The following is a 26,122-nucleotide window of genomic DNA, read 5'->3' on the forward strand; positions in this document are numbered from 1 at the left end:
AGTGCTCAATGTGCATAAGTAACCTGCGCAGATGAGTGCTCAATATGCACTTATACTGCTAACGACCACTAACGGGCTACTATCCACAAATGCAGTGCGTAAAGATTGGGCGTAACTCAGCTTCATGCTAGCGAAGGATACAAAGAGGCAACAAGGTGCCATATCATGTCCGAATAACGCCCAGGGCATCAACGTACCTTACGAAGTCTGCCGGGTATCGGCCGCAATGTCTGGAATCCAATAAGCGGTATTTTCGGCTTATGGTTAATTCACGGGAGGCACGGGTTCCGCAGTGGGGCTGTGTTGTTGAGAGAGAGAGAGAGAGAAACTCCAGTGTCGTCATTTTCTAACAGTTTACATCCGTGGGTTCTGCATTTATAGTTTTACTGTTTTATTTTTTTGTTTTGTTTGTATGGTGTTTTTACGTTGCATGGAACCAGTGGTTATTCAGCAACGGGACTAACGGCTTTACGTGACTTCCGAACCACGTCGAGAGTGAACTTCTATCACCAGAAATACACATCTCTCACTCCTCAATGGAATGGCCGAGAATCGAACCGGGGACCACCGAGGTGAGAAGCAAACACCAAACCAACCACGCCACTGAGGCGCTTTGTTTTAATTTTGAAGTGTCACTAAGTTTGTTATAATCGAAGTTGAAGTGCTCTAATTAGAATTGTTATGCGTAATTTATAATACTTGTGTTCTGCTGTAGATTACGTAATATCTGGATTGTGGTGCGAATTACTGACTAAACCATTCGCTATCGCAGGATATTTTAAGCATTTTTTTTATAAGAGTACGAGAACCGCTTTTAACGATGGAAAAGAATAATGCCTACAAGAGCTAATAATTACATTGGAAATATTTCACTGCAACGAAATGAGAGAGAGAGAGAGAGAGAGAGAGAGAGAGAGAGAGAGAGAGAGAGAGAGAGAGACATATATATCCACTATGGATTTTGACGCCGAGTTGCTCAAACTCTTATCTTAAAACGCCATGTAATAGGTATTTCGTTCATTTTTTATAACTTCAAGTAGGCTAAATACCAATTTGTTCTTGGTGACGGCGGGTAAATAGTGATTTATTGATCCGGTAGGGAGGTAATGCCTACAGTGTGCTTTGGACTTCTCGTCGTAGACATCAAGCATCTATCCGTATTGCTTTGCGTATATGAATTCCCTACGGTCACTTCCAACCCAGTTCTTCAACTTCCTTAATTCTATCTTCCTCCTATTTCCACAGAGAATAGGTAAAATATCTGTGAAGCAATTCCATTATGTAACACAGTGATCTGACTAAATTTCGAAGGCCTGTAGTGCTTTCTGCACCAGCGACGTTTTCTTTAAAAAAAAAAAATAAATAATAAAAAAATAAAAATAAAAAAATAAAAAAGCCTAGCTTGAATGATATTTCATTGAAGTGAAATCATCCAGGGATTGAAGTAGCGTTGGCCTCTTTCATTCAAGGTCGGTGTTACCAATGACGACACATGAAAATATTATGCTTTACATATCCGTCTCCCTATCTAGTCATGGAATATTCGGTTTTGTCGAGAAACATTCCCATGGAGACAACAATATTCGCATCGGTGTAAGGTCGCTCACGATTGGCAGAATCAGAGGTTGTTGCACAATGCAGTAGAGACCGAACACGTACACACATGATAGCGACCAGGGACCCTCTTCGCTAGTTAGGACCAGGAAGAACCAGGTTGTGACCGCTGATGACTCGACAAATGGACCCGTAGGTTTCCCGAACCTCTTTATCCATAATTGACCTGGACGGTGAGGTCGGGCCCTGAAGAATACGGGTCGCCGATGATCCAGTGAAAGAAAACTATTGTGAGATGGTTTTGTCTGTCCGTCTGCACTTTTTCTGTCCGCCTCAGATCTTCAAAACTACCGAGGCTAGAAGGCTGCCAATTGCTATGTTGATCATCCACCCTCCGATCATCAAACATGTCAAATTGCAGCCCTCTAGCCTCAGTAGTTTTTTTTATTTTATTTAAGGTTAAAGTTAGCCATGATGTGCGTCTGGGAACGTTATAGGGCTTTAGTGCATTTTTTAACGAAGGATTCTCATTTCCTTTGAAAATAATTTGGTCTTTTTTTTTTCTTTTTTTTTAAGGAAGACAATGGTAAAACTTTCACCTATGTGGTAATGTACCTTTTATTCCTTCTAACTAGCCAGGACTCGGCAAACCGGCCATCCTTTATAAACAGTATAACATTTTTTTTCTCTCTTTTTTGCATAATGAGCCTGGCGTACGGAATTTTATCTACCCTTATTAATATGAACTTTTGCTTCAATCCTGAATAATCGAGGTGAATGAATCTTATTGTTCATGTAAAATATTCTAAATTTTTTCCTAAAATAGTAAAGGGGAAATTAACTTCATTTGCCTCTGAGAATACATTTTTACTTACTCCTTGCCACATTTGAAAATTTTTTATCCTTTTTACTTTATTTCCCAAATGGTCAAGACGAAGTAACCTCATCTACCTTGTCTTTTAAAACAATCTAACCTTCTACTTTTCCCTCGAAAGACCAAAGGTAAAGAATGCCATTTGCTTTTTAAAATCATATCGACTTTACCCCTCAGTTGGTCAAGAGGCAGGAAGGAGCCTCCTTTTGATTTCCAAATAATATGAAAATATGACTTTTAATTTTTCCCCTCGTCCACTTCCAAGTGGAATTCCAAGTGGACAAGTGGAAGGGTGTCTCATTTGCCCTTCAGAATATTCTCTCTACCTGCTCATGTCTCCCAAATGACCTTCCAAAGGCATCAGTAACCTCCCAGGTTGGATATCAACTTCCAGGAAACGATATTTTGAAATTCGGTCCGTCCTCTGATTTCACCGGGCCTCTATATGCATCAAGTGACGAGTGACCGGCATATAAAGCGCCTGTCTAGCATATGCAAACCAGTGTCCACGCTCTTGAGAGAGAGAGAGAGAGAGAGAGAGAGAGAGAGAGAGAGAGAGAGAGAGAGAGAGAGAGAGAGACCCTCCTCAACCCTCAATTGAAAAGGCCTGTTGTTTGTGTTTTATTCATTTACCGGTTCTTGATTCTACCCGCGTATTTCCCAGAAGTCATTGCTATTTCATATATCTGTGCTGTCGGTCTTAAAGAAGACGGGATATGGCAACGTCGCAGGAATGTTACGCGTTTGTAAGGACGGATTTGGAGTGCTGCTGGTGAAAGAAAGGTTCAGTGGAGAGAGAGAGAGGAGAGAGAGAGAGAGAGAGAGAGAGAGAGAGAGAGAGAGCATAGTTTTATTGAAAAGAACCACTAAGCATATTTCACTTTGGTATTATAAGTAGAGGAAGGGGTCCATATATCACAAAACACTTAAATTTCCTTGTATAACAAGGAGCGCACCGGTAGGGTTAGCAATTACTTCTGTTTACAAATTAGCATATATATCTGTATGTGACCATGCATATCTGTTTGCAACACACGAACGCAAACACACACACACACACACTATATATATTATATATATATATATATATCTATTAAATATATATATATTATAAAAAAAAAAAAAAATTATAATATAATTATAAAATTAATATTATAAATATAATATTATAATTACATTTTTATAAAATTTTTTATCTATTTGTATATATATATACTGTATACATACGTATATAAATATATAATGCACGCCCGTACTTCCACGTACTTTTTACTATTTCTCCCGCACCTTTGCTTAATAAATAAAATAAATACAAACAAATTTACTTAAGGGAGGAAAAAATATCGACACAAACCTAAGAAAAAAAATGTGCGAATCAAAAATGTCGACGCTCTCCGAGCGATTAAACCGAGTGTAAAAATTTTGTGAGGAGTTCGCTTCGGAATAGTAATACTGAGAAGAACTCTCTTAATATCTTTTAGTTCAAAATGATTTTTTTCTTGACAATCAAGGCTGGTGAATTCACAGATATGTTTTAGACCTCTTAATGCCAAACAGGAGAAGTGTGTTGAATTCTATACAGTAATACGCCCGAAATTAATTGTTTAAGTATTTTTTATAACCAAACAGTCAAAATTAAATGAATGAATGTAATTAACAAATGAACTATTTTTATTATTCTCAAGTCAAGTCCATTTCCGCAAGATATGATAATTTCAGTAAATTTGTCAGCAAAAACATCTACAAACACTTTCGTTTAAGCATACTAAAGTTTAAAGAGAACTTAAGATATCTCCGATTCAGAGGTCACGAAATTGAACATATACCGGTATAAAACTGAACAATATCCTCCCGGAAGCTCTGTATCCAGACCTTCAGTTACCACAGACACTCTACTAACTGACCCTTGGCATAACAACAAAACTCAGTGGGTTGAACTTTCCAATGTGAGAAATAGTTATGCCAATCCCCCCGTCAGATATATTTCGTGTGTGTGTAGAGCAGTTTCGTTTCCTCTTCCTGAACGCAGCTGGCTATCTGAATTTTTTTTAAATGGCCAGCATGAAATGAACTTAAAGCACATTGTTGCCATAGTATTTCATGGGTAACTGATCCACTGAAAATCTAACATACGGATTTTGGAATTACATTAAGAAATAGTTTCTTCTCGGTCGAATTTGAATCTGGACTAAACCACCTGACTGCATGCTGGCCGTTGTATATTTATATTGATCTGGTGAATAGGACCAATAATAATTCCATTTACTTCAGCTAAACACACATTATGTATATAATTTCGGCCATAAATGATTTGGGTGAGGCAAATCAAAACAGAACACTAGCGTAGGAATCTGCTATTCAGAATTGGAGAGGAAAAATAGTAATTCAGTTGAACGGGAAACAAGTGCAGTGGGAATACGAAAGCTGACTTTTTCCTCGACATTTCGAAATGAAATTGTCTCCCAAATAGGGAAATAGGGGAGAACTTTTCAACCTCAAACGCATTCAAAGTTTGTTGAGCAAAGAAAACTTAATCGTGCGTTGATTTTGTTAGTTTTGCATCCCGTAGAATTTTGGTTGTTTTACTATGGCGTTCTAAATCTAAATGATTTTGTACTGATCGTTTTGTATCTGGAGAAATAGATTTTCATTTTCCATCAACTCAACTGACTGAAATCTTCCCCTGTATGAATGTACTATTTTTGCTTTAAAGGAAAAATTCCTGTCGCCTTAAAATCTAAAGAATGAATCGTTTTCCATTTCAGAATATCCTATAGTGTCAGTTCCATTCTATCTTCTTATAACTAGCATTCAGGCCAGAGACTTTTATACAGATTTTTCACTGTTCTAAAACAGCATATGATCCACTAATAGATTTAGGGACCATTTAAAAAATACTCGAGCGATCTGGACGGCGGAAACCTTTCAGAAAATCCAAGCAACGAGGATGACAGCCTGTTCGACCGACAACTGTTCTCGTTAACGAGGGAACTATCGAGTAAATGCTGAATTTAACGCGTGTCTGCAAGGCATAAGCATGAGGTTCATGACAAGATAAGATTGTGCAACTGTGCTGGCTGTCATGCGATTCATTTAGATATGTTGACAACAGCCCTCACCACACACTCTCATCACCGCCTCTCTCTCTCTCTCTCTCAAAACATTGCCATCGAAGTGCAGGTTTCTTTCCAAAAGGAATGGCAATAGGTTCCGATATTCATCAGATAAATAGGTAGGTAACACTCAATATTTATCACGAAACTGACAACATTTTTGGTATCCAAGTGTGTGACTCGAATGATTATTTTGTGATATGATAGTTTGCTGAAAATTGGGCTCAATTTAAGTGCGCTTCAGAAGTCTGCCTAAATAATGTTGTTACATGTATACATTACAGCACCCTTGAAATAAATAAATAAATAACTTAACGGTTTATGAACCATGACTGACGAGATAATTTTGTTGGAAAATAATAAAAAAGATATTTTTTACTCGTGTAAATCCGACGTTGCTTTTCTTTCATGAATTTTCTAAATGAGGACAGTTTCCGTCCAACGGGCAAACAACTTTTTAATTTAACAAAGGGAGGAATTCATGCAGTGTACGCTGTGCTTTTGGTCTTAAATCAAAATTATTTTTATTTAAATACAGTAAAGACGACATTTAAAAACATGAAGAAAGAAGGGTCAGCAAAATGGATACTCGTCATGCGGAATTTATATTTTGTAATTTATTGATCAGGCACCTAAATATCTTGCCAAGCATAGTTGAACAATGGAAATATTTCACGAATTTTCTATTTTCAATTGTGAAAGGAAAGGGGTGTGATTTTTTTCTCTTCCTTTCCAGAAAGTTAGAACAATACTTTCTCTCTCTCTCTCTCTCTCTCTCTCTCTCTCTCTCTCTCGAGAAGCTCCTGTGCTCGTTCATCTCCTTCATCTCGTCTCTCTCTCTCTCTCTCTCTCTCTCTCTCTCATCCCCAACTGTAGTGAGTGGAAAAAAATCTCATAAACATGGCATTTCTCGACCTACTTGTTCATTTTTACAACCACTTCCCAATTTAGGTTATAGTTTTAAAACGCGTTACGGATGCCACGGACAAAAACCAAGGCAGACTAATTAATCAAAAGAACAATCAAGGAACCTATATTTCCGTCACGGGAATGTATTTAAAAAAAGGAATAAAATTCCGGAAAGGGGAAAAATATTCTGGTTTAGAATGTTTGTATTTGCCCTCGGCTTTGATTGTATTTTTCCAGCCGAGTATTTTTACCATTCGACTGTGTCGAAATGTTTCGTTTTAGGTGATTTAACCATTACTATTTACGTATCTTTCCGTAACTATGACGGTAATGTAAAAGAGGGTCGAGACAACACTCGATACTAGGGACGATATGGAATTGGAATATAGAATTTAGGGCAAAAGCCAAGCGATGGGACCTATGCGGGCATTGTGCCGTTTCGAAGCTCAGACCATTACAGCTGTTTCTGCATGTATACATGGAGAAATCCCAATGGCTCGATCTATGCTTCCCACATAATTAAATGTAACATCGAATAAACATTGCGTTTTATATAAGCAAGATTATTACTACTCTGTGATCCCATTTTTACCCGATTTACCTGAGGTTTGTTTGATATATATGCAATATACGCGATCTGGTGTAACAGCCACTGTTCACCACGAGAAAATCCCATTATAAATCGTGGCCGGTGGAAAATAATTTAGGTCTGTTTCCTGAAAGTTCCATTGTCCCTCTGTTGACCTAAGTTGTGGAATTGTGTACCTTGTAGTTTTGTCATCTGTGGTGGGTTGTAGCCTGAACGTATAGAAGGGCATGGGGCGAGCCTTTTAATCCAAAAATATTTCTGGAGGCGCCCCATCTAAGGGGAGAAGGCGTATGATTGAAAGAGAAAATAAGTCTTATTTTAATACGCATCATGATTTCTAAAAATGTTTTCATTTTATATTTATATATATTAACTGCTGTACTTATTTATTTATTAATTTTGCCATCAAATACTTTTTTCCCCCCACCCTTACCAGCGTTACAGAAAATGCCTGTGTTAAATAAGAGCCCAACCCCGTAGGAGGTTAGTGTCGTCAATGTACCTCAAGTGGCGCATTGTAGGCATTATTTAAGGGCCTTCGCAGCGTCCGCGCTGCCGGCCCCTGGCTACAACCTATTTCCGTCCTTTTACTATACCTCCGTTCATATTCTCCTTCTTCCGGCTTTCTCTCTAACAGTTGTTTCATAGTGCAACTGCGACGTTTTATTCCTGTTGCAAATTTCAAACCTTCTTATCAATTTCCTTTTCAGAACTGAATTCGCCTCACGGGTCCCAGCGCTTGGCCTTTGGCGTAAATTCTATAATGTTACATTTAATAGAAACCAACGGACAGGTCACATGCCGATATCGAATTATGACGATAAATATAAAGGAGATGGGAAACAAATTTAATATATGAACAAATCTGCAATCTGTTTGCAAGGGAAAACGTGTCCATGGAACATTCTGAGGTTATAGAATAAAAAGTCATTCTCTATCTGTTAAGAGGAAACGGTTCATTAATCATGTTCTTGGAAAAAGAGATAGTAAAAACCGATGGAATAATGATTAAACCCTCTTAATGCGTCTTTGTTAGGGGAACTTTACTACGTATATCTCTCACAAGGTTCATTAATTGAGTTATTACGAAAAACAAAAATAATTATCGAGTCCCCACCGTATTGATTTGAGTGGAAACGGTATTATATAGAAATTGTCTGGAAATTCAAATATATATATATTATATATATAATATATATATATATATTATATATATATATGTTATATATATATATATACAGAGAGAGAGAGAGAGAGAGAGAGAGAGAGAGAGAGAGAGAGAGAGAGAGAGAGAGAGTGGTGTGTGAGTGTTCAAATTTTCCAGCAGTGTAAAAGGAAACGGTTTCCCAAAGTAAGTTATTGAAAATTACAAAAATCCTGTCATATAAAACTTAATATAACAACGATATCCTACGGCTAATGAGATCCTACACTCTCTCGCGTCCAGCCCGGGGCTTTCTTCTCTCAATATAAGCAGTAGTTCCTACTGTAGGGAGCTGCCTTGTCGACTATGCCGTATATTTCCGTCGTTTTGGGCGGTACGGACTTGGTACGGGGAAAGAGTCTTTATTTCAAACGTCAAAATGATTCACGAGTAAAATCAGCCTCCGATCTCTCTACGAGGGAAATGGCTCTGTGAATGAATTCTTGGAAATAACACTTTTAGAAATTATTAATTCTCTGATCTCCCTTAAACTCACATAGACGCGATCTTTTTGCAGCGTATTTTTTTTTTATCATTTACTATTCAAATGTGCATATCTAAACTAACTTATTTTTCGTTGCTCAAGTCTTTTTCAATGTAAGTGGCCCTTTCTTCCTTCATGTATTTTTTTTTATTACATTTTCACCATCCATCATCCATTTTTATAATTCTCATCTTCTTTATAAAAAAACTTTTATTCTTAATTCCTCCACTTCCTCTTTCTTATCTTGTTCATCTCGTCAATCTTGACACATTTTTTTTACATTGTCTCAACTTGCAGTCACATACTTTTTTGCGCACTTGACTTTATCTTTATGTTTTTGTGATGTTTAGTTTCAGTTTCCAGTTACCAATGACGCTCCGAGTCAGTACCAAAGGAGGGCTTCATAGAAGACTCGCTCACCTCAATTTCATTCAAATTTTTCCAGTGGCTAAAAAAATTCCGTCCACCTTTTCATTAACTTATGAAATTCTTGAAACTTTATTATTCCTGTTGCTGTAGTTTACCCAACACCTATTTTCTCTCCTGTTAATCAGGCAGTGTGAATTATAAATATATAATATATATATATATATATATATATATATATATATATATATATATATATATATATATATATATATATATATATATATATATATATATATATATATATATATTATATAAAATGTGCGTGTGTGTATGTATATATAATTTATATATATACATATGCGTGTGTATGTATATATACATACGTGTATGTTTGTATGTATGTATCTATGTATTGCCTTTAACCTTTTCCCTTTCTGCCCGTATATCACCTTGATTGGCTGACACTTTGAACCGTGATTCATCATCATTTTTCTTCCTCCATCATTTTTTTTTCCACCAGCTTTAAAGATCCTTTTCCCTTTTGTTAATTTATGTATTTTTTCCATATTGCCAGCTTTTTCCCCTTTTATCAATTTAAGGTTTTTCTGCGGATTTTATTTCATCATGCGTTACTATAACGTTTATTTTTTTCCTGTTTATTGCGGTATTTTCTATTTAACCCATTTGTATGGCGGTGTATGTTTTTCTGTTGGCTCGTTAACATAACTATTCATTTTTATAATTTTACATTGTGGCACTTTTGTAACCATTAACATGTATTTTTTTTTTGGTTAGTGCCTTTGCACAATGCATTTTGATGTTAAGCAATTCCCCCCTTTTATGGCAAAGTGTCGAATGTAATTATTTCAGGTAACTGAAGTAACAGCATTGACGGTGTTTTTTCAAAGACTTGTTTCAGCAAAGTATCAAGTTTCTCTCTCTCTCTCTCTCTCTCTCTCTCTCTCTCTCTCTCTCTCTCTCATGATTCAGCATGTATGGTCAGACAGACAGACAGACTTGATACCCAGCTGAAATACGAAATCAATGAGAAAACACTGTCCAAGAGGTTGCCTCAAATAATTGACAAAAAAATTCACATTCGACGCTTTGCCAAAAAAAAAAGGACTAATCGTAATAGCTTTTCTATGTGGGTATTTTTCTTGCAGTGTTTTCTGTTTTGCATCGGCTTTTTGTGATAGCAAGTTACTTTTCATTTTCCTTTTTCGAATACAGAAAAATCACATCCTCGATACTTCAGATTCCTGGCCCCTCTTATCTGGTGCACATTCCCATCATATTTAATATAACTTATTTTCCTGACTTCTCTGCCTTCTTGTTCTTGTTTATGATTGAGCTGGTGTATGCCGGCGCGGGCTCTTGATCACAGAGCAGGCCGTAAGTGTTAATCGATTTGAAATTAAAAATATATCGAGTAAAATGAATAAAAATGGTGGTGTGAAAATATGGACATGATACCTCAACCCGTTGTTCTTACGTCTTCGCCTCCCCCCCGCCCCGTTTTCATGCGTCTTCCTTTATTCTTTTTCCTCGATCCTTTTCCTTCCCCGCCCTTCAGTCTATAGCTTTTTTTTTCTCTCTCTACGAATATCGCAACAATCGTATTTTCCTATTGAACCTCATTCCCTCTGACATCCTTTACATTATTATGGCGCATCATTTTCTCCTTTCATCCAGCTTTTTTCCCGGCTCTCTCTCTCTCTTCATCACGCCATTCTCTCCATCCTCCTCTTCCCTCTCCCGCAGCTAACCCCCCCCCCCCCAACCCCCCACCCGCCCCAGCGCCCCGCCTCCTCATCTTCTCTGTCTTCCGGGCCGTCCTTTGCCGACATGCCCTAACGTGCCACCCTTCGAAACACTCAGGCACTTCCAACGGGAGTTACGACGCAAGTTGCCGTCACTGATTCGGAAACATATTTCAGGGTTAAGTGGCCACCGGTAAAAACTTACAGCATATATTGCCCCAAAAATGTGGCCTGAAGGCCCCCACACCCCCCGACTCTCCCAACAAGCATTTATTGCGGCAGTAAAAGGAAGAGGGGGTGCGTTTTCGTTATTCTTTCTTTAATACCTAGCGAAAGGAGGAAGTTGTTGGTGGGGGGTGGGGGGTAGAGGGAGGAATTCACCATCGTTTTCGGCCGCACTTAGGCGGGACGATTAAGTATTGACAAGGGTCAAGAAAGTTCTTTGTTTTGACGGTAACGGTGTCTTTCGCTTTTATTTTCGTCCGTTTTTAGAGGGGATTTATTTAAGATCTACTGCTTATTTTTGCGGGTTTTTTATTTTTTAATAAATTGCTCGTCTCTTCTTTTATCTCATATATATATATAATATATATATATATATATATATATATATATATATATTATATACACACACACGATAACATTTATGTACATTAATTTGCCCTTTTCTTATATATGTATTATTTAATAAATTTATTACGCCCAAAGACGTCAAACAAAGTTACATATTAGCAGTTACATACATTACATCAGAAATCAACAGAAAAAAAAAAATACAGCACTGAATCATCGGTATATCAGTTACAAAATAACATATATGAGATCGTATTCTATTATCACAACAACTGCAACAGACAGTTTAGCAGCCACCAAAGTGAGGAAGACGAGTCAAAATTATGTCTAGGTGGTCATCTTTGATGTTGTATGGAAACACTAGTGCCCCTCTCTGCATCCCTACGCTGTACTGTACAGGCAAAAGCGGCTGAATATATTCTATGTTTAAGGCAGCGAAGTGAGGGCTCAACATTTCTGTCATCAAGGTCCAGCGTGCAGGCAGCTTTAGCAAGACTGTCCACCATGTCATTCCCAGCAAGCCCAATATGGGAGGGCATCCACATGAAAGACAAGACAAGCGAGGCATTGTAAGCAGCAACGAGTTGACACAATATGTCTCGCACAACACGGCCACAGCTGGGCCTAGAAGATGTCAGTGCCTGGAGTGCAGATTTGGAGTCACAGATCACCAATCCATTCACTTTCTTCTAACAAGTAGGGTTACTGCATCCCATATACCTTGAAGTTCGCAATAAGTGGAACTGGATGAGTTTGGCAACCTACGACCATGCCACCCACCCTCAGGAGATTCTAAAGTGGGGGAGAACATAGCACATGCTGCACTTCCATCTGCCTGTACTGAGCCGTCAACGTAGATGTGGTGTCCTGCAGGAACTGAACTTGACACTTTGGATATTGTTTCCAAAACCAGCTGCTTCTGTAGACTGGTATGGGCATCTTTAGAGGTTGGTGTGAAAGTGACAGCAGGAATAGGAACCTGCCATGGTGGCAAATCTTGGATGACTGCTTGCTCAGGTACACCGATATCAAGGTGTCGAAGATTTTCACATACTACCCTAACTAGGTTATGGCCCCCTGGCCGGAGTTGAGGTCTTGGTGCATCTTCGTCAAGTGATGCTCTGAGGACAGCAGAGAAGTTTGGAGTAAATTGTGGAGAATGTAGACATTTAACAGAAAACAAAGTTACATTGGCATAAATTCTCTCTATTAATGGAGGTAACATGAGTTCGGTCTGCATGTTGACTATCCGAGTGGAAGGAGGGCATCCTAGGAGTAAACCTCATTTACTCTATTTTGGAACAGTTCTAGAGGTAGTAACGCCTGTCTGGGTAATTGAATTAGAGCAGGAGATAAATAGTCAACAACTGACCTTAGGAAGAGGATATAGAGGGTTTTAGCCACGGGGATAGATATACCTGTGGCCCTGGTGGCAAGCCACTTGATGGGAGTAAAGCGAGGCTCCAGTCGATCAAGAAGGTTTTTCACCATGGGTGGATTCGTTGTCGTGCAGGTATAGCAGGGGTGATCCTGACTGGTGCACCTAGATATGTATACTGTGTGCAGTGAGGTATAATATTCCCACCCATAATGAACTCTGGCAGGTCTCGGAGATTCCGGGCAGAGAAGATTCTGCTTTTTTCTGGGGAGAGTATGAGGCTACTGGAGGTACAGGACCTGTAGAAGTCTTGAAGGACACGCTGAAGGTCTCGAGGGGTAGTGGAGTGGATGCAGACATCATCAGCATAGCAGGTTACAGTGATTCCAGGGATAGCAGGGAGGAGAGACAGTACACGGTGCATAAGTTATATTAAAAAGAAATGGGCTCAATACACCGCCCTGAGGTGTGCCAAGCTCAAAATTTTCATAGGAGCTACATGCACCTTTAAAAAAAACACGGTGATTTTCTGTTACTGAGATAAGCCGTTTATCCACTTCAGAAGGTTTCCTCTGATACCAAAGTCGACAAGCTGATCAAGAATGATATCCCTGTTGGCTATATCAAAAGCACTTTTGAGGTCAAGGAAGGCAACTACACTGTTGGAGGACAATCGGGAGTAGAGTTCAGCTAAACAGTGATGAGTACTCCTCTGAGGAAGAAAGCCATACAAATGGGGAGAAAGTTTTTCTTGCAACCGGTACATTAGCCTGGTTAGTAATATACGCTCAAACACTTTACTAAAACATGAGGTGAGGGAGATAGGCCGATATTTATCAGTTCCAGGCTTTGGGATAGGAATAATTGTGCTAATGGTCCAGCCAGCAGGTACATATCCATGTTGGTAGCAAAGATTATTACAATTGTAAGAAGAGGATTTCCAGGAACCTTCTGGAGGAGACGAAGCACTTGATAAGTAAGGCCATCATCCCCAGGAGCAGAATTTTTTTTCCCCATAACAGCACGTCGCAGCTCATCCTCGGTGATCAGCTCTTTGTCCTCCTTGTCTGATTCCAACAATGCAGCCATCAGACGAAGGTTGCGTAAATTGCTCTGGGAAGAAAGTGTTTCTTGGATTTGTACAGGGAGATTACTGGACCGTGACTGGGTTGACCAAGTAGTGATGAGATCCTGGGCATATGCTTGTGGACTGTGATGAAGTGCACATGTGGTTTTTTTCTTGACAGTCCTTTTGATGAGATGCCACATGGTCCCAACGCTAGTCTGGTGGTTAATTAGGTCAGTGTATTTATACATGACTCAGTGTAGACACACTTCTGGAGAGCAACTAAATCATCCCTCGCCTGCTGATACTGAAGTAGATGATTAGGTGTCGGTTGTGTCTGAAAGGCAAGGCCAGCATCAGCTGCAACTCTTTCTGCTTGCATAATGCGTTGATCCAAGGTCCAGGCATGGGCAACAATATGACTTTTAATGTGAGGTCTGACAATATATAGTTGATAGAAGTCATGGGTAGCTTTTACCAAAGAATTATACAGGTGTTTCTGGAGAGTGTTTATCAAAGGTAGGTAGGACAGAGAGATGTATGAAAAAACATATGTTGGGCAGTACTTGGGTGGAATGGTGATCCTGGTACGATGATAGGGGTCACTTGGATGAGTCTGTATTGTGTACTGTAGGCATAAGGCAACATGGTCAGAAAAGAGCGAGGGAACAGAATGACAGGAGACATGTGATGCCACGAGCCCAGATGTAAGGATATGATCAAGAGTGCCCCCCCGGATGTGTGTGGCACCACCTATATCCCAACGGGTTAAATGGTAACGATGGATGTAGTTGAGCAGAGGAACTCCACTGCGGTTGGGAATCGGAGAGACATCACCAAGATCTGGGTGTCTGGCATTGAAATCACCCATGTAGATCATGCCAAGGTTTGTAGGTGTAGGAAGTGCCGAGAGGTTAATTAGGCCAGGGGCAGAGTAAACATTGCATAAACGAATATGACCATCACCTATCTTAACCTGAAAAGTTGGAAGGTCATGTTAAATATCTGCTGATGAGCGAAGGAGTTGATGAGGGAGAGAAGAGTGGATGTAAGTAATAAGACCATTCCTGACATAATGTACATATGAAACATAACCGGAGAGTGTTGGAGCTTCATCACCTGGCTGAGCACCGCCAGGGAAGGCTTCTTGAATAAATATTACTTGTGGGTGATGGCGATAAACATATGTCCTGAGTCAGTGAGTCTGGAGTATTGTCTAATTCCAAGGGCATTCCATGAAAGGACATGTAGTTGCATGAGTCTAGCGAAGTTTACCCTTAACGCTGCGAGAGACAGGTCGAGCATGTACTGGAGAAGCAGCACTGTTAGATGGTGCACCAAGTGTAGGAGGCTGAGCTGGCAGGAGGCCACTGACCCTTTCAAGACAAGAGGCAACAGTATCTAGCTTCTCAGTAAGTGAGGCAACAGAGGTTTATGAGAACTTGTTGTGCCTTGACTAGTGTGTCGAGGTTACTTGCAGTGGTAGCCTGCTGAGCGATCAAGCTATCGAAGCGTACATCAATAGCATCAAAGCGTGTCGTTAGTGCTGTACAGTGCGATTCCAAGGCAGCAACAGCCTTACGAAGTTTTGAAATTTCAGCTGATTCAGGAGGGCATAACGAGGAGGTTGACACTGGTTGTGGTGGTGGTGTCAGTGGAAGAGACTGCGTGGCAGCGCGCGACCGTCTGGAACATCCATGCCAAACATTAACTCCTGCTTCACCACAACGAGGGCATTTCCAATGCACAGTCTCTGGAGTTGATGATGATTCTGACAATGAGGTGGAAGCATCAGTAACAGGTTTACGGTATGGACAGGTGCGTGTGGAATGGGCTGCAGCACACCAGGCACACTTAGGTGAGGCAGAGCAATATCGGGAGATATGGCCAGTACCCCAGCAGTTGAAACAGTTGGGCTGATCATCCTTCATCCTGCGTAATTCACAAGGAGGGAGGCAAGGGAGGAAGGAAAACTCATAAACGATGGTGGTGGTTTCTAGTAGACTCCATGTGATGACAATGCGATTAATAGGTTTCCCATTTTGAAGAAATCTTCGTGTACTGTATACACCAGGCAGTTCCTTAGCAAGGTTAGGGTCTGCTTCAATAGGGTAGCGAGTAATGAGATATGTTAAATACTTACGGGGTCTGTCTATTGAATCTTGAATATCCAGGCTTATGGACAGAAATTCACCACCCTTCACCCTGCCAATGATGTCCTCACGACTCCTTGCAATATATACAAATTTAGATGTGATTGCAGACATTTTCACCTCTGCCAGCTCCTTATCAAGATTGAAGGTTCTGTTTACTTCAGTCAGCCACCGTAGTTTAGTGTCAGTGCTCAAATTTTCTTTGAAGACCAACCTAACATATTCATCACGGGGAGCAAAACGCTGGGGTAGCAGAGGAAGCAAGTCGTGTAGTGGGGGGGTTGAGGCAGAGTGACAACACTCTTTTGTCTAGTGAAAATCTCTTGACATTTGGATGTTTTTAGCAGCAGGAGACTGTGGAGCACTGCTAGTATCTGACCCATAATCCACTGGGCGCTTCATGGGGGTATTAGCAACAGTACTGGAGGGCTTATGAGGAAGAGATTGTGTGAGTGGTGGCCAATGAGTCATATCTACATCCTCATCATCAGTCAGGTGCAGATCATTTTCAACCTCAGAAACAGAGGCTGGTCCGGAGTAATCCATTATTAGTGAAGCTGCAGCCTTTTCACGTCACAATAGACATCACATGCACACTGCGCATGCGCGAACTGAGGCACAGCCGACCGAGTGGGTATGCCACGGAGAATGAGTTTTTATATCGTAACTACAGAGTAGTATAAAAATCCTATATACACACTGTTGTTACTAAAATGGTCACTGAGTCTTACTGTAACTTATATAACACGGTGAAAGGTGTAGTATCCCTAGAACTTGCACAAAAACTCATTATATAGAGAGCTCACACAAAGCGTGTTTACAATCAGAGAGCATTCTTCTTCTTTCTCTTTTATATGTAATTATATATAAAAGAAATGATGGTAAATATTAAAACTAAGAATTCAAAAATAATAACGATTTTAGACTTTAGTCCGTCCCTGAAAAAAATTCCAGTACTATATACGTACATTATAGCAGCCTTACGATTCCCTCTTAATGTACTGCATTATATGCATTAGCCAACTGACCAAATCTTGACGCTAACATCCCTCAGCTTTGGCGTTAATGTTGGGCAAATTCGCTCGCACTTCTCTCTCTGATCCTGTTTGGATATGAGAAAGCATTAGCGTTCTGAGCCGGACAGACCTAACACGTGCTGGCTCTTTGGTCAGGTTCAAAAAGATGGTATAAATCTGCTGACCCACCTTCTAACTTCAGAAAGACAGTGCGCGATTGTAACCTGCCATAGAGTTAACAACGCGTGATGCGACCTCCAGCTTATACTCGGCACACGTGAAGATTCTCCCTTCAATCATAAGTTGTAAACGTTATATTTTTAACTAAGCGTTGTTTTCGTAATTAATACTCATACACTGTACTACTTATCCTAACAACAAGGATATAAAAACGGACACAAATTAAAACACGTTCATATCTTCTGTTATAAGTGGAAACTCAAAATCGAACAGAAACATAGCCTAAATTTAGTACACCAAAAAAATTAAAAAGAGCTAAAATCTACGGTCAATTGGAGTGTTGTTTCACCGACGAAAATTTAGATAAATAAGCTATATTTTATTTGAAATTTTCTGTGCTGTATAACATGCACATTATTAATTTTTTTAACATTTTCATTCTAATAAATATATCATATGTAACCTACCCTAAAATTCCTGTCTCTTTAATTGAACGTGAAACACCTTTCCAGACCGGATATAGTAAAAGAAATTAAAGGTGTTGCAGCTAGGGGTCGATGGGACACTGTAAAGAATCTTTAAAGTATTGCCTACAGTGCACCGCTATAGGTGCACTGGCAGCGAACAATCCTCCTACTATAAAGTCTTTTAATTGTTATAGTAACGTGACTTTCAGTTCCATCTGTTGAGGCAGTTCATTACTCTTTCGCTTTTAGACTCCTGTGATTATGTTGGCCATCGTAGCCCTTCATTCTAATTCCTTTTTAGTCTTTTCATTAATATTATGACGAGCAAACATTATTATTCTATTGACTCTTCAACGCCAATCTCGTTTGCCCTAAAAATTAGCCCTTCCCATCAGGGAGGAGTGAAGAAGTAAGTTTCCCAGCGTCTCTTTGCTTGTGTTTATCTTACTTTTTTTTTTTTTACATCTTGGCCTTGCGGCTAAAAGCCTCTGACGTTCTCACATCCCTCAGAGTTTGTTTTGCATTAAGCAGGGAAGCAAACACGAAGACACGGTATCTCTCCCTCTCACCGAAAATAAATACCTGCTGTCCCACGCTACCTTTCCCTTTCTGACTAGACAAACGTGCAGAGCAGATTCTCTCTCTCTCTCTCTCTCAGGAGAAACACACTATCCGTCTCTCTCTCTCTCTCTCTTAGAATAGAAACTTATTCCTTGTCTTTTTCGCTCTCAGACTAGATACAACATATCCCAAGTCTCATTTTCTCTCTCAGAATAGAAACATTTCCGCTCTCTTCCTCGCAGAATAGAATATACCTCTCTCTCTCTCTCTCTCAGAATATAAACATATCCGTTCTCTCTCCCACACACAGAAGAGAATATCCCTTCTTTCTCTCTTTCTGAAGAGACAACATACAGATTCTTTCTTTCTCTCTCTCTCTCTCTCTTTAAACAGAAACTCCATACCCTCTCTCTCTCTCTTTCCCTTTCAGTACCTCACCATTTCTCTGCCTAAATCTGTGCGCGGCCTTCAATAAGGTATCACTTGCAACTGATAACATTGGAAGTGCAGGTGAACCAGTATCACATCAGACAATGGTCCTTTACGAGTTATAATGAGGTTCGTCAGTAAACTGTAATAGCCTCGCGCTGTTGGACCATTAGGGCTTTTGTTGTTGTTTAAATGTTTGGCAAACGGCACACTGGCTTATAATGGTACGCTTATTAATACATATTGCTCTGTTTAGCAGTCATCATTAGTAATCAAGTTATTAAAATAACGCGAATAACAGCGTGCAGCTTCGTGTCCTGTAATGATCTGTTCGATCGTCAGAATGATTTGCAGTTTCAACGTTTGACCTGTATTTATTCCTGCTCAACTTATAGATAAGATTTTTTTTCGAAGATTTTATGCATTGGAATTCCTGACGTACCCAAGGTATGTCATAAGGTCCGGCCGAAGTCCAAGTGTTAAGGACTTTCTGTATATTGAAATCTGCAGAGTTCCTTGTCAAACAGATCTAATTCTGTTCCATATGACAGTGCTATTTCCTCATGTTCCCCATTGCAGTGTGTAGCCAAACTACACTTGTTTCTCTCACTCATGTGATGAAGAATCTTAATCTCTTATGATTTTCATCTTTTGTTTTTCCAACGCTCTTCAGAAACTCATCATAACGTTTGTTCACTCAAGTCAGAACCGTTATGAAGAATCTCCAAGCGGTTGGGAAAACCTTCATATAATGAGTGCCTGTCAGTTTTCTGACTGTATTTCGCTTCAAGCTTCTCAACAGCGGTTGAGTTTGAAAAGTTGACCCCTTACATCTCAGCCTACATAAGTATAAAGCATCATGTCTTGAGACGACAAACTAATTCTCTGGATGTCTTAAAACGTCTCCTGAACAATTTTCGCAACAACAAACCTAGATGGGTTTTTTTTTTCTTTTAATTATAATTTGGCCTTCGTTCGAAAGTATCCTGTTAATCTTTTCCGCTATTAATTTCATTGGAAAATTGGAATCGCCTGCGCATTTAGAAACAGTGAGTGCCAGTCGTTTTAAGGGCATCAGCATTCATATTCAGATGAAGTGCCATATCATACTGCCCAGTAAGAGAGGTCTTGTATTCCCTCTACTGTAATACTGTGGAGGTTAAATGTGTTCATTCTTGCAAGTTCAAGTGTGGCTTTAAATGTGCCATTGCCTCCACATGTTCCACTTTTCACTTGTGATCAATTTACATATGACTGTTTTCTTCATAATATGGGCACTGTTCTTTGAAAACATGCTTGGCAAGTTAATTAACATATTGGCTTATTCCAATTAAATGGATAATTTTGTCTAATCATAATCATCATTTTCATCATTGGTACATTAAACATTTTTAAAACATTACAGGCAATTCTAATATTTCCCATCTGCTCAGCTCAAGAGATAAAAAAAAAATTATAATTGGGTGCTTTAAGGGCAGACCCACCCATCTTTTACCAAACCTTCTGCTCTCTCAGCGTTCTGTAAATTAAAGGGGGAAAAAAATAAGAGAAAAAATGAAAAGTTCTGGGATTCTTTGATCATTCTTGGTAACCATGGCAACGGGACTTTTCATGCCAGCAGGTGTCAGTTCTCAGCGCTGGTCCTGTTCTTAGGAACTTTGGGGGGAACTTTAATCCACTTAACGGGAAGAAATTAGCGAACGAAGATTAATCTGCTTGCAACTTTATTCACGGCATCAAGGGGTAAAAAACGAATTTTAAAATACTGAGAATTACTTTCATGGACAGGGGCACGAATGGGTTAATGAAGCAAAAATTTTGCATGGAGTTTCATTGAAGATTGGAACTGGAATGTTAAAAATTTAGGTCAAAGGCTAAGCGCTGGGACCTATGAGGTTATATAGCGCAGAAAGGGAAATTGAAAGTAAAGGTGGTTTGAATGATGTAAGAGGAGGAAAACCTCGCAGTTGCACTAAGAAACAATTGCTATGAGAGGATGCAAAGTCAGTTGGATGAAAATGAATATGAACAAAGGCATAGTGAAAAGAATGAAAGTTTTTATTGAAGACAGAAAACCACTGGTTGTTCATGCATAAAATAAAACATTCAGAAGAGACAAATTAATAAATTAAACGGATGAATAAGCTTGTAATCGATTAGGTTTCCATTTGGAGGACCTGAGTGAAATATATAACTTCCAAGACACTTATTAAATATTTTAATGAAATTCATCGAAAAAACATTGTCCATCGGAAGTTCCGATGTTCATTTTTTTCCATTATTTTTCTTTTGAGATTCTTCTCATTTTCATATAATTATGGAGTGTTATCATATATGGCTGGAGTATGTTTGGGAAGATTGTATTACGAATGATGAATATTTTGAGAAATCTGGTACCAAGAGGCTGGGAAGAATACTGATATTACAAAGAATGAAATGGTTTGGCCATGTGATGAGGAGTGATGAGAAAGAGTTGTTCAGAAAAGCAGTGAAAATAAGGAAATGGAGGACGAAGTCCTGTAGAAAGGCCCAGGTCACGAAGAAGGGTATAAACGACCTAGAAGCTGGTTAGAGATCAGGTAGAAAGAACTCGGGGCAGAGCTATAAAACTGAGCTCATTCCTCGTCTAACCCCTTCAAGGGAAAAGTTGATGTAAAAGAAATTCATGACTATGATGATTCTGTGGTTAAGTATATCTTAGTTTTACCAGACCACTGAGCTGATTAACAGCTTTACTAGGGCTGGCCCGAAGGATTAGATATTTTTACGTGGCTAGGAACCAATTGGTCACCTAGCAACGGGACCTACAGCTTATTGTGGGATCCGAACCACACTATATCGAGAAATGAATTTCTATCACCAGAAATAAATTCCTCTGATTCCGCGTTGGCCGAGCCGGGATTCGAACTTCGGACCACCAGATTGGCAGCCAAGCGCGAAAACCATTCTTCCAGCGAGGAACTGATTCTATGGATTGTCAGGGAACAATAGTAGGGCAAATTCTTAATATGATAATGGTAAGCGGCGCTGTATGTAAAATTCATCATTTTTATTGTAGGAATTTGCACTCCGTGTGGTCGATCTGAACACGAAAGAAAATATCTCTCATTTATTTCTAAGTGTATATAATGCGTTAGCGAACATTAGCTGCACTATTTCTCATTTATATCCAGCAATTCACAATTATATGTAAAAATAAACCTTAATTCTGACTGTGCGGAGGATTCATGAATTAATATTAGCATAATTTGACTCGGTGAAAGAATATTTTACCAGGAAAAGCATAATTATCACTAGATAATAATTTACACACTCAAGATATATAAAACATTTTCATGGAACAATACTGAGCGTATTATACTGGGATTAAAACTCGATATCATGCTTTGACTTGATATGAAAAATTTATGTATCCATCTGCCTCGTGTCGCTTAGACCGGTTGAAAAATTTCCTCTATGCTGTACACCTGAAGCTTTATTGATATAATAATGAATATCCTTATTCTCTCTCTCTCTCTCTCTCTCTCTCTCTCTCTCTTCTCTCTCTCTCTCTCTCTGTATAACAATATTCCTAATAAATATTTTATGCCCCATTAGGTAGCAGCTTCCATAGGCGAAAAAATCTCCACTGCGATATTCATCTTTAACTTCTGAATAGGGGAGGAACCCCCTCTTCTGCACAATACCTGCTTCATCTGGTGATAGAAGTTCACTCTCGACGTGGTTCGGAAGTCACGTAAAGCCGTTGGTCCCGTTGCTGAATAACCACTGGTTCCATACAAACAAACAAACAAAATACCCGCTTCATACACTTTCCCAAAAGGCTCGGTTAGAGCTCTTCGAACCTAAAAACATACTGAGCCACTCATCTCTATCTTGCAAACCCATGACTTTGTTTTCCAGTACATACTTCACACCATCTATCCAGCTCTTTCTAGGGCTTCCTCTCCCCTAATCACGTACTTATTTCACCAATCTGTTGTCCTTCATGATTAATCCCTCTCATAACACACCGAGCCATCTTTCTCTTATGTTTACCTTATTGCCACTTCTTCGTATTTCCACTTCCCATCCTTTTCATGGGGATAGGTATATGATATGCTTATAAAATTCGCCTCATTTGTGTTTTAATCAAAGTATCAACTTTAAATTTGTGTTATCTGCTGATTGGTCCATGTTCCCTAATCATCAAACCGGCAAGTTCGACTCATTGTCGAACATGAAAGCAAATCGGCGTCATCGACCTCCCATATGCATGCAAATAAAAATGGAAAATGAAATTGATTTTCAGTCATTCGAATTATTTATCATTTTCATATATTGCATAAACATGATCTATCTTACTCCTACTCTATTAGTCTATTGTTCGTCTTTCTTTGGAGCTTACGTACAATTTTCGTGCCTGTCACAAGAACCAGTTTTAATTTCCAGAACTTCTGTATGGTAATCTCATTAACGTCACCTCTCTCTCTCTCTCTCTCTCTCTCTCTCTCTCTCTCTCTCTCTCTCTCTCTCTCTCTCCATGTGAGTTCAACACCGTACTTCATTCCCGTATTTGTTTCTTTTACTGAAGTAATGATTTTTTTTTTTACATTTGTTCTTGTATTTACAAGAATAATCTAAAGTGCCACAAAGGGATACATTTATTTTCTCTGTTAGGCCGGGTATTCACGCACAGGTTTACCTGTCAGTCTCCCAGTCAGTTCATCGAAACTGACGTTAAAACGTACGTCAGGCCAGGTATTCACACTCAGGTTTACCTGTCAGTCCGCCTACGACCGTTCGACGGATGAACGTCCACACGTAGAGTAGAACTGTCAGTCGGACAGTCAACTCGAGGTCATTGCCCTCATTTCTGGCCCAGCCTTCGTCGTGAGAACACATATGGCAGGGATAAACTCCGCTGGTGGTAATTCACTTCGCAAAATACGAAAGAAGCAAAAAGGCGTAAAAGAGTACGGTATAAATATTGCCTATTAAAGAGAGAAGTCTATTCTCATATAATGTCCAAGAATAAGGTTACATTAGACCTGGGGATTGCTTCAGTTATGAAATGGACCGTGAAGCCTACTTTCAAAACGGTGGGTATAGGCCTAGGCCTATACCAAATTGTATTTATCACATGGAAATAGTTTTTGTCATATGATTTGGACTCGCAACAGTCTACAGATAGCGCTGCAGGGTCTAACAATGAAATTAATTAGGCCTATACATAGTTTATTCATATTCTGGTCCGAATGGCCGAGATCTCCCCAGGCGAATTCCAGCGGCGAACTGTCATAAAATCGTTGGTTACCCGTCCACACGTGCGATCACCTGTCAGTTGGTCGAAAGAACTTTAGGTAATTCCATCAGATCATCAGTTCTGGTAAGTGGACCGACTCCGCCCACCAACTTTCGTCCACACGTACGTTTTAACGTCAGTTTCGATGAACTGACAAGTCAAACTGTGCGTGAATAACTGATGAACTGATGGCATTACATAAATTTCTTTCCACCGACTGACAGTTCGCCGCTGGATTTCGCCTGGGGAGATCTCAGCCGCTTGGAACAGAGTATGAATAAGCTCTGCATAGGCCTAATTAATTTCATTGTCAGACCCTTCAGCGCTATTTTTAGATAGTTGTGAATCCAAATCATATATATATAATTAATAAAAACTATTTCCATATGATAAATACGATTTAGTATAGACCTAGGCCAGTGTCCTGTCTTTTTATGAAAGATGTTTATATATATATATATATATATATTATATATATATATATATCTATATATATATAATATATAATTAATATACCATATATTATTATAAAACTGTAATCTATAAATATATAATATATATATTTATTTATTTATTATTTTATATATATTATATATCATTAATAACTGTAATTCTTTACATAATAAAATATTGCAATGCACTTAAAACTTTATAGATGGCACAGGGAGGTGACCTTTCAAAAGAGTGCCATCCATATTATAGATTTTGCATTTATTTTTACTCTGTAATGCGCTGACTATAGGTAAATGAACATCAGTTTTAAGCAGCTTTATTTTTTAACGGATTTCGAAATAATTTTCGCAGTTTAAACAAACGATAATTTTCGAATTTTAAGCAGACGATAATCGTAATTTTTTCTTTCTACGAAGCATCTACAATACACCATAATGCAGCATCTTTGAGAAAGAAAATTTGTAAATGGTATTCGTACTTAATTCCCTTTTAAAATTTTTAAGAATGTTCTTCCAGGCAAAACGGCTGTCATAACATTTAAAGGTCAGCTGACACAAGCAACTACGAGCTGATGAATTTCTCAAGAGGTCTTCATTTAATAATGGCATCCTTCATCAGGCTTTAAAGGTCTCTTGTCAGATTCTGAGAGCCGAAAGCATTTCTCATGGGAAATTTATCACTGTGTGACATGTTTTCCAAGGAAGGCTTCCTTATTTTACGTGCTGATATAGGGTGAACTTTTTTTTTTTTTCAATTATATTATTGTGTAATAATTTTTTCATTTTCCCGTATCAGATTAATATACTGTATACCTATTTTTTTCCCGTATTACTTAAATATATTGTACACGCATATTTTTACTTTTGTGTATTAGATTAATATACTGTGTACCAATTCTTTTTTATTTTCCCGTATTAGATTGATATATTGTACACCTATTTTTCCCCGTATTACTTTGATTAATATATTGTACACGTATATTTTTAGTTTTGCGTGTTAGATTAATATACCGTGTACCTATTCTTTTCAATTTCCCCGTGCCTATTTGTTTTATCATTATCAGTTGATAAATTTAATTCATGCGGTTACTATTATCACTCATAGTTTGGTAAAAGTTTACTGTCATATTCTATTTTGTGATAAGGACCAACCTTCTACGTACTTTTAGTGTCATTTAATTTGTTCATTTTTGTAGGTGTTCTTTTTTTCGTAAAGATAATAACTTCATAGTGTTGGTGATATATTTTCTTTGCGAGATTACGAGCAAAGTTCATATTTCCGCATGTTTTCGTTAGTTGGAACATGTTATCTTGACTGAAAACAACGCTAATACTTACAATAAGGTTCTTTTCAGTCTGCAACGTATCTCCTTTGTAAGAACCCCCCCCCCCCCCCCCCACTAAAAGCTGCGAGTATTTGCGATGCGTTTTGTGTATTCAAGGAGATATTGACGTTAGACGAGAATTTTAATCTGCGCACAGAAATCCTACAATTGTAAACTTGCGTCGGTCGGCGTAAATATTATGCAGTGGAGTCGTTTCGTATGCATGGGTTCTTCTAGACATATGCATATTAGAATATGGGTTGGTACCTCTACCCTTTTACCAGTACGGCGCACAGAATATGAAACCACAGCGCGAGGGGAAATTGCCTTGACGTTTTCGTAAACTTTATGAAGCTTCATTTTAGAGGCTAGATCTTTC

At 38.9% G+C, this 26,122-nt stretch overlaps 1 protein-coding gene and 1 long non-coding RNA gene across 3 annotated transcripts in view; one reads left to right on the plus strand and one right to left on the minus strand.

Annotated features, from left to right (window-relative positions):
• Window positions 1–26,122, plus strand: part of LOC135207981 (uncharacterized) — a 309,193-nt gene that overhangs the window by 238,657 nt on the left and 44,414 nt on the right. The gene's annotated exons all lie outside the window — the stretch shown is intronic.
• The window catches only part of LOC135207984 (uncharacterized), a 399,748-nt gene that overhangs the window by 195,796 nt on the left and 177,830 nt on the right, over window positions 1–26,122 (minus strand). The window lies entirely within an intron of this gene.

This window comes from Macrobrachium nipponense, chromosome 34, assembly GCF_015104395.2.
Source record: "Macrobrachium nipponense isolate FS-2020 chromosome 34, ASM1510439v2, whole genome shotgun sequence".
NCBI lineage: Eukaryota > Metazoa > Arthropoda > Malacostraca > Decapoda > Palaemonidae > Macrobrachium > Macrobrachium nipponense.